Here is a 9607-nt window from a genome sequence, read left to right on the forward strand (position 1 = left end):
GTGCGTGCGTGCGTGCGTGCGTGCGCGTGTGTGTGTGTAGGGGTACTTTCAACATGAAGGGGTGTGTGTGTGTGTGTGTGTGTGTGTGTGTGTGTGTACATGGTATGTGCGTCTTTCGTTTCTCCTGTTGCTGTACGGTGCTTTTCCCAAAAGAGCCGTCGTCGGGGTCACAAAAGGGGTTTCTCCTGGTATGCTGAAAGGTGGTGATAGGGACGGGGGTGGTGGCGTGTGTGGCGTGGCCCACTTGGACGCCGGGCCGCCAGAGCTCCGGGCCGACCACCGGGCCGGGGCCCACTTGGGCGCTGTGCCGAGAGAGCTCCGGGTCGACCAGCCGGCCGCGGCCCACTTGGGCGCCGCGCCGAGGGAGCTCCGGGTCGAGGAGGCGGCGGGTCGACCAGCTGGCCCGGCTTTGCCTGGCTTCGTCCCAATGGGTTGTTGTATGGTTTTGTGTTCCCGGGCCAAATTGACCTCGGCGGGCAGAGTCGCCAGTACGACCCGTTCCCTGGCTTTTGCGTTTTCTTTTTAAGATGTGTTGAGTTTTTTCATTGCGGTTATGTGGGTGATGGGTGTGTGCCTTTCCTCTTCGTTTCACTGCCATAATACGGAGGGGTACTTTCAACATGAAGGGGGGGGTGTATGTGTGTGTCTGTGTGTGCGCGCCTTTTGTTTCGCACACACCATGCACGCACGCGCGCACACACACAGGGGTACCTTCAACATGAAGGGGTGTGTGTGTGTGTGTGTGTGTGTGTGTGTGTGTGTGTGTGTGTGTGTTTGTACATGGTGTGTGCGTCTTTTGTTTGTCCTGTTGCTGTACGGTGCTTTTCCCAAAAGAGCCGTCATCGGGGTCACAAAGGGAGTTTCTCCTGGTATGTTGAAAGGTGGTGATAGGGACGGGGGTGATGGCGTGTGTGGCGTGGCCCACTTGGAGACCGGGCCACCGGAGCTCCGGGTCGACCAGCCGGCCGGGGTCCACTTGGCCTCTGGGCCGAGGGAGCTCCGGGTCGACCAGCCGGCCGCGGCCCACTTGGCCTCCGAGCCGAGGGAGCGGCGGGTCGACCAGCTGGCCCGGCTTTGCTTGGCTTTGTCGCAATGGGCTGTTGTATGGCCTTGCGTTCCCGGGTCGCATTGACTTTGGCGGCCGGAGTCGCCAGTACGACCCGTTCTCTGGCATTTGCGTTTTCTTTTTAAGATGCGTTGAGTTTTTTCATTGCGGTTATGTGGGTGATGGGTGTGTGCCTTTCCTTTTTGTTTCACTGCCATAATATGGAGGGGTGCTTTCAACATGAAGGGGAGTGTATGTGTGTGTGTGCGCGCGCGCGCGCGCATGGGGTGTGCGTCTTTTGTTTTGCACACACCATGCACGCACGCACGCGCGCGCACACACACACACACACACAGGGGTACCTTCAACATGAAGGTGTGTGTGTGTGTGTGTGTGTGTGTGTGTGTGTGTGTGTGTGTGTGTGTGTATGTGTGTGTGCGCACATGGTGTGTGCGTCTTTTGTTTGTGCTGTTGCTGTACGGTGCTTTTCCCAAAAGAGCCGTCGTCGGGGTCACAAAAGGGGTTTCTCCTGGTACGTGGAAAGGGGGTGATAGGGACCGGGGTGATGGCGTGTGTGGCGTGGCCCACTTGGACGCCGGGCCGCCGGAGCTCCGGGTCGACCAGCGGGCCGGGGCCCCACTTGGCCTCTGGGCCGAGGGAGCGGCGGGTCGACCAGCTGGCCCGGCTTTGCTTGGCTTTGTCGCAATGGGCTGTTGTATGGCCTTGCGTTCCCGGGTCGCATTGACTTTGGCGGCCGGAGTCGCCAGTACGACCCGTTCTCTGGCATTTGCGTTTTCTTTTTAAGATGCGTTGAGTTTTCTCGTTGCGGTTATGTGGGTGATGGGTGTGTGCCTTTCCTTTTTGTTTCACTGCCATAATACGGAGGGGTACTTTCAACATGAAGGGGTGGGGGGGTGTGCATGTTGTGTGCGTCTTTTGTTTTGCACACACCATGCGCGCACACACACACACAGGGGTACCTTCAATATGAAGGGGTGTGGGTGTGTGGGTGTGTGTGTGTGTGTGTGTGTGTGTTGTGTGTGTGCGCGCGTGCGTGCGTGCGTCTTTTGTTTGTCCTGTTGCTGTACGGGGCTTTTCCCAAAAGAGCCGTCGTCGGGGTCACAAAAGGTGTTTCTCCTGGTATGCTGAAAGGTGGTGACAGGGACCGGGGTGACGGCGAGGTATTTCTCGGCGCGGGTGCTCGCGCCGCCTGACATTGGCCTGCGGTCCCCCTCTGATGGGAGAGCATTCCGCTGCCCCGTGGGTGGGAAGTCAAGAATCTTTCTCCCTCCCGTCCCCTCTCCTCCCGTCCGTCCGGTCGTCGTACCTCACCCAGGGACTTTCTGCAGAAGTGTTGTCGCGTCCCGTTCTCCTGTCCGCGTCGGTGACTGAGCGTAGAAATGCGCACTAGGACGGACCCTGTCTGGCAATGAGTCCCCGCCGGTCGCCCCCGGAGCTCCCGTGCTGCGGCCGCCGGCTCTCTCGACAGCTGCCTGTCAGTTGCTCTTTTAGATGGTCCGGCGGGGGGCGGTCCGCCGGGCCGCCCGCCCCAACTCTTGAATGAATGCCCTCGGGCTGTGGAAGGAGGCTGCGTGGGAGGGGCACCTTGGGCCAGAGGTCACGGGGGAGGGTGGACGGCTAGCCAGTTCAAGAAACTTGCTTGATTGGGAGAGCAGGTGTTTGGACTCAAGTGGAATGGGCTTTTCCTCCTTTTTGGCCTTGTCACTTGGCATGGGGGGGATCTCCCTTCTCCCGCCAAGAGTTTCAAACAAAGACACGAGAGATCACCCGGATCCACTCACTCCGGTCAGGTTCAGAGCCAGAACGGCAAGGATCGAAGCTCTCCTGGTGACACCCAACCGCCTGCCCGCCAACTCGGAACACACTCCCCGGTCTGCCTGCCAAAGACAAGTGGCTGGATGGTGTTTGAGGGGAGGGTGGCAGATTCACGTTTCATGGGAGTGGTCTTGATCAACGGAGGTGATGAGCTCAGAAAAACACAAGCCCAGCCAAATGTTCAGGAGGGTGTCCATGCGTGTTGGTTGTTTTTGGCCTGACTCTGTGTCTCTGACCGCACCACCCAAAGGCACGCATCCCCGATTCTGTCTCTGTGTGTGTGTGTGTCTGTCTCTGTCTCTGTCTCTGTCTCTGTCTCTCTCTCTCTCTCTCTCTCTCTCTCTCTCTCTCTCTCTGACTGTGTTGTCCTTTGCATGACTGTGTGTGTGTCTGCCCCCGCGCGCCCCACACACACACACCTGGCACCCGTACACAACACACACACACGCCCCCGCACACCACACAAGCAACACATTGTGCACACCACAGACACACCCCACGCGTGACCCCCACACACAGCGGCCCCACACCACCCACGTCGCACACCACCCACCCCACCTCTCTCTGCTGTCCTTTCTGTGCGGCTAGGGGCAGAGTGTGGGGTGTGTGGGAGATATTCGTGGGGTGTCTGGGGTGTGCCTGTCACTGGTGCGGGTGGGAGGGGCCGTGGGCAGATACACACACACACACACACACACACACACACACACACACCCTCTGACTGGGTTGTCCTTTGCCTGGGTGTGTCTCTGCCCACCCCTTCTCGCACCCTCAGGCACACACCCACAGGCATACCCCACACACCCTGGCCCCCCCACACACACACACCAACCCCCCCCACACACACATACTCTCTGTGTTGTCCGTGGTGGGTGGGGGAGTGTGTGGCCGGGGCGTGAGCGAGTGGGGCGTGTGTGGCTATGCAGAGACACAGCCAGGCAAAGGACAACACAAGTAAGTGGTGCGTGCGTGAGTGTGTGTGTGTGTGTGTGGCTGTGTCTCTCTGCCCGCCCCGTCTCACTCGCACCACCCTGAGGCACACCCCCACACACCCCACACATACTCTCACACACCCCACCCCCACATACCACACACACACCCACAACACAGGACAGTGCCCCCACACACGCAACACCTGTGCATGCCACAGACACGCCACGCCACACCACACCACACCCACTGTGTGTGTGTGTGTGTGTGTGTGTGTGTGCTCCTGTTCCTCGTTTGCTTTCTCCTTCCCTTCCTCGTCGTCCCTCTGCCCCTCCCCTCCCTCCCTCCACCTTCACAGGACAGGAGTGCCTTTAGATGAGTTAATACACCCTTGACATGATTTCTACAGTCTGACCTGTCCCTCGCTGCAGACGAGCAAACCGACAACAACTGAAAGCAATGGTGTTTGCCACTTGGGGCATACCTTCCACAGGCTCCAGTGATTGACACGCCACCCACTTCCCCGAGCCAATCCTAGGAGCCTTCACCCAAGGCTCTTGCAGACATTCTTCACATCTGTCAGTCCTTCCAAGTCACCCGCCATCATCAGGCGAGGTGTAGAGAACCGATGGAAAAACTGGAGGAATGACTTCTTCCATGGGGTGGGAGGAAATGAGGAAGGAGTAGGATGCTAAAGGTGGGATGCCTGACTTCTTGACGAAGCGAGGATCGATCGGGGTGGGGGTGGGAAGAGGGGCAGGACTGTCAACTTAGGAGGTCCGGTTAACACGTTGCACATATAAATGGTACATCAAGACAATCAAACAAGCACCCCATCAAAGTGCTTACAGGGCAGGTAGTAAAAAAAAAAAAAAAAACAAAACAAAACAAAAAAACACAAAAAACAAGCACCCCACTATGCAGCCCAGGAGAGTGTAGACTTATGACTTTGCATTAACCTCTAAGGGGAAAGAATCTGAAAACCTGACGCGACGAACACGACTTTGTAAACCCACTCGATACTTCATTGCTGCCATAAGGGTGGTGTCATTTGCATATCTCAGGGGATTGGTACTTCTCCGGGCAACCTCGATTCCAGCTTGTGCTTCATCCCACCCAGCGTTTCTCATGATGTGTACTCACTCAGCATGTAAGCTGGATAAGCAGGGTGACAACATATACAGCCTTGATGGACTCCTTTCCCTATTTGGAACCACTCTGTTGTGTTCCATGTCTACTTGTGACCTGCAGAAATACCGGGGTTTTGTTTGTTTGTGTTTTGTTTTGTTTTGTTTTTTTAATTCCCTAACCTGAATGAAACAGCAAGAGAGACAGAGAGAAGAGGGAGGGGGGAGGGGGAGGGGGACGGGGAGGGGGAGGGGGAGCGGGTGGGCTAAGTAAGTAAATAAATAAATATAAATAAATAAATAAGAAAAGGACCCTACCGTTCACTCTGTTGCTTTCCACACACAAAGCAAAAACAGAGGACCCAAAGGACACAATGTTTACAATGTGAATTTTGAAAGAGGGACATCCCCTTTGGTCACTTCATACACTACCCCTATCAGCAGGATGCAATCGTTTCTGTTTTTCCCTCTACCTGGTCCTTCCAGACTTCAGAAGCTCTCAGCGAGGGTTCTTATCGCCTTGGCGATAGAGTGATTTTTTCCACACGTTCCTTAGGGGCCCGGAGGATGTTTCCGTGAAGCGGGGGATACACACTTCTGGATAGGAGAGTCCTGTGCTACGTGTGGTTTGTTCCTTTCTTTGCGTGTGGCTCTTCACCCGAGAGGGGGACTGGGTCCTGAAGTTTTCCGAGTGGCCTCCGATATCTGGGGGCAACCCTCTCTGGGGGGAAACATGTCCCATGTTCTCTTGCCCTGCTGACGGAGAACTCAAAAGGCCCTGTGCCTGAAGCCCTGCGGATGGAAGCTAGAGGACTTGGTGAACATTTCTGACAGAGCTTCCCCGCTGGCTCACACAGTCTAGAGTCTGCGTGCCATGTCTCTGACTGCCTGCACCCACAGGCGCACCCCACACACCCATGCTGCACACACACACGGCCCCACGTGGCACCCGTACCCAGCACACACACACACACCACACATCCCCACACACGCAACACACCTGTGCACACCACAGACACACCCCACGCGTACCCGCACACACCACACACACACCCTCCCCCCACACACCACACACACCGGCCTCACACCACCCACTCACCCACCCACTCACTCACTCACTCACTCACTCACTCACTCAGTCACTCACTCCCTCCCTCCCTCTGACTGTGTTGTCCTTTCTGTGTGGGGGTGGGCCTGCGGGGGGTGGGGGGGGCGGTGTGTGTGTGTGTGTGGGGGTAGGCGTGGGGTGTGTGGGAAGTTCCTGTCGCTGGTTCGGGCGTGAGGTGCCGTGGGCAGATACACACACACACACACACGCACGCACACACACACACACACACACACTCTGGGTTGTCCTTTGCCTGGCTGTGTCTCTGCCCGCCCCCTCTCAAATTCGCACCACTGACAGGCACACCCCACACACACCACACACACAACACCTGCGCACGCCACACAGACACACCACACCACACACACACACACACACACGCTGTGTTGTCCTCTGCCTGGCTGTGTCTCTCTGCCCGCCCTCTCTCACACTCGCACCACCCTGAGGCACACACCACACGCATCCCCACACCCCCTGCTCCCCCCCCCCCGCCCCCACACACACTCTGTGTTGTCCTTTGCGTGTGTGGTGTGGGGCGCGGGTGTGGGGGGGATTGTGGTGGGGGGGGTGTGGGTGCGGGGAGTGCGGGGTGAGTGTGGGTGCGGGGAGCGCGGGGTGTGTGGGTATGCGTGGGATGTGCCTCCGGGTGTTGCGAGTGTGAGAGCGGGCGGGCAGAGGGACACAGCCAGACACACACCCATGCACACACTCTGTGTTGTTCTTTGCCTGGCTGTGTCTCTCTGCCCGCCCCCTCTCACACTCGCACCACCCGGAGGCACACCCCACACACCCCACGCATATCCACACACACACTACGCCCCCACACACCACACACAACACACTCCCCCCCACACACCACACACGCAACACCTGCGCATGCCACAGACACACCACACCACACCACACCACACACACACACACACTGTGTGTGTGTTCGTGTTCGTGTTCCTCGCTTTCTCCTTCCCTTCCTCATTGTCCCTCTGCCCCTCCCGCCCCTCCCTCCACCTTCACAGGACAGGAGTGCCTTTAAGATGAGCCTGCCTGTTGTTAATACACCCTTGACATGAAGATTTCTACACTCTGACCTGTCACGCCTGTAACCTGGGGGGTGGTCAAACCTCCTTGGTACGCTAGGTATATAGCTTTCTCCGTGGAAGGTGGAAGCCTTCCTTCCGTCCCTCGCTGCAGACGAGCAAACCGACAACAACTGAAAGCAACGGTGTTTGCCACTTGGGGCATACCTTCCACAGTCTCTAGTGATTGACACGCCACCCACTTCCCCGAGCCAATCCTAGGAGCCTTCACCCAAGGCTCTTGCAGACATTCTTCACATCTGTCAGTCCTTCCAAGTCACCCGCCATCATCAGGCGAGGTGTAGAGAACCGATGGAAAAACTGGAGGAATGACTTCTTCCATGGGGTGGGAGGAAATGAGGAAGGAGTAGGATGCTAAAGGTGGGATGCCTGACTTCTTGACGAAGCGAGGATCGATCGGGGGGGGGGGGGGGGCAGGACTGTGAACTCAGGAGGTCCGGTTGAACACGTGCACATATAAATGGTACATCAAGACAATCAACAAGCACCCCATCAAAGTACTTACAGGGCAGGTAGTAAAACAAACAAACAAACAAACAAAACACACACACACACACACACAAAAACAAGCACCCCACTATGCAGCCCAGGAGAGTGTAGACTTATGACTTTACATTAACCTCTAAGGGAAAAGAATCTGAAAACCTGACGCGACGAACACGACTTTGTAAACCCACTCGATACTTCATTGCTGCCATAAGGGTGGTGTCATTTGCATATCTCAGGGGATTGGTACTTCTCCGGGCAACCTCGATTCCAGCTTGTGCTTCATCCCACCCAGCGTTTCTCATGATGTGTACTCACTCAGCATGTAAGCTGGATAAGCAGGGTGACAACATATACAGCCTTGATGGACTCCTTTCCCTATTTGGAACCACTCTGTTGTGTTCCATGTCTACTTCTAACTGTTGCTTCCTGACCTGCAGAAATACCGGGTTGTTGTTGTTGTTGTTTGTTTGTTTGCTTGCTTGCTTGCTTTGTTTTGTTTTGTTCTGTTTTTTAATTCCCTAACCTGAATGAAAAGCGAGAGAGACAGAGAGAAGACGGAGGGAGGGGCGGGCGGGCTAAGTAAATAAATAAATAAAAATAAAATAAATAAGGAAAGGACCCTACCGTTCAATCTGTTGCTTTCCACACACAAAGCAAAAACAGAGGACCCAAAGGACACAATGTTTACAATGTGAATTTTGAAAGAGGGACATCCCCTTTGGTCACTTCATACACTACCCCTATCAGCAGAATGCAATCGTTTCTGTTTTTCCCTCTACCTGGTCCTTCCAGACTTCAGAAGCTCTCAGCGAGGGTTCTTATCGCCTTGGCGATAGAGTGATTTTTTTCCACACGTTCCTTAGGGGCCCGGAGGATGTTTCCGTGAAGCGGGGGATACACACTTCTGGATAGGAGAGTCCTGTGCTACGTGTGGTTTGCTCTTTTCTTTGCGTGTGGCTCTTCACCCGAGAGGGGGACTGGGTCCTGAAGTTTTCCGAGTGGCCTCCGATATCTGGGGGCAACCCTCTCTGGGGGGAAACATGTCCCATGTTCTCTTGCCCTGCTGACGGAGAACTCAAAAGGCCCTGTGCCTGAAGCCCTGCGGATGGAAGCTAGAGGACTTGGTGAACATTTCTGACAGAGCTTCCCCGCTGGCTCACACGGTCAAGAATCTGCCTGCGATGCAGGAGACCCGGGTTCCATCCCCGGGCCAGGAAGGTCTCCTGGAGAAGGACATGGCAACCCGCTCCAGTACCCAACTCTGACGTCTAGACATCTCCTTGACTGACTCCCCCTCCACCGACTGGTTTCGAATGAATCCACTCCAGGGATGAACCGGTGTGTTTCCTTGCTTTCCCTACAAGTGCCTCTGAGGAAAAAAATTACCTGATTGCTTGCACCCCAGGCCTGCTTTCCCGAACCTGTCTGTGGACCTCACAGCCTCCTGAGAGGAGATACGATAACTGTTTCACTGAATGGAGGATCTGTGCTCAGAAACTCTTTCCACGACATGGAGGCCCGTACTAACTAACCTATTTGGTCCTTCCCTCGTTCCTTCCTTCTTTCCTTCTGGATTTGTTGTTGTTGTTGTTGTTCCCCCCTTTCTCCCCCCCCCCTTTTTTTTGGGGGGGGGGGACTTCTCTCTCAGGTCCATGCACACGCACACGCGCCGTTTCTCACGTACACGCGTACATGCATGCACTCACACACACAGTCACCAGTTCAGCTTTTCATGGGTTTCAGGGAAGTGTCAGAGGAGGGAACTGCTGGGGTCCGGAGCAGGCCCCCCCCCCCCACCCCACCCCACCCCACCTCACATGAACCTCCATGTCCTGTGGAGTGTTTTGGACTCAAGTGACTTAAGAACCAAGAACCGGCCAGCGCCAGAGGAACGCTCCGCCCCTCCCTCCTTCTCTGTCTCTCTGAAGGCAGGCAGGAATGAAAACCTCCTTCCACGGAGGAAGATGTCAAGTGATGA

Source organism: Cervus elaphus, chromosome 18 (assembly GCF_910594005.1).
Source record: "Cervus elaphus chromosome 18, mCerEla1.1, whole genome shotgun sequence".
Lineage (NCBI taxonomy): Eukaryota > Metazoa > Chordata > Mammalia > Artiodactyla > Cervidae > Cervus > Cervus elaphus.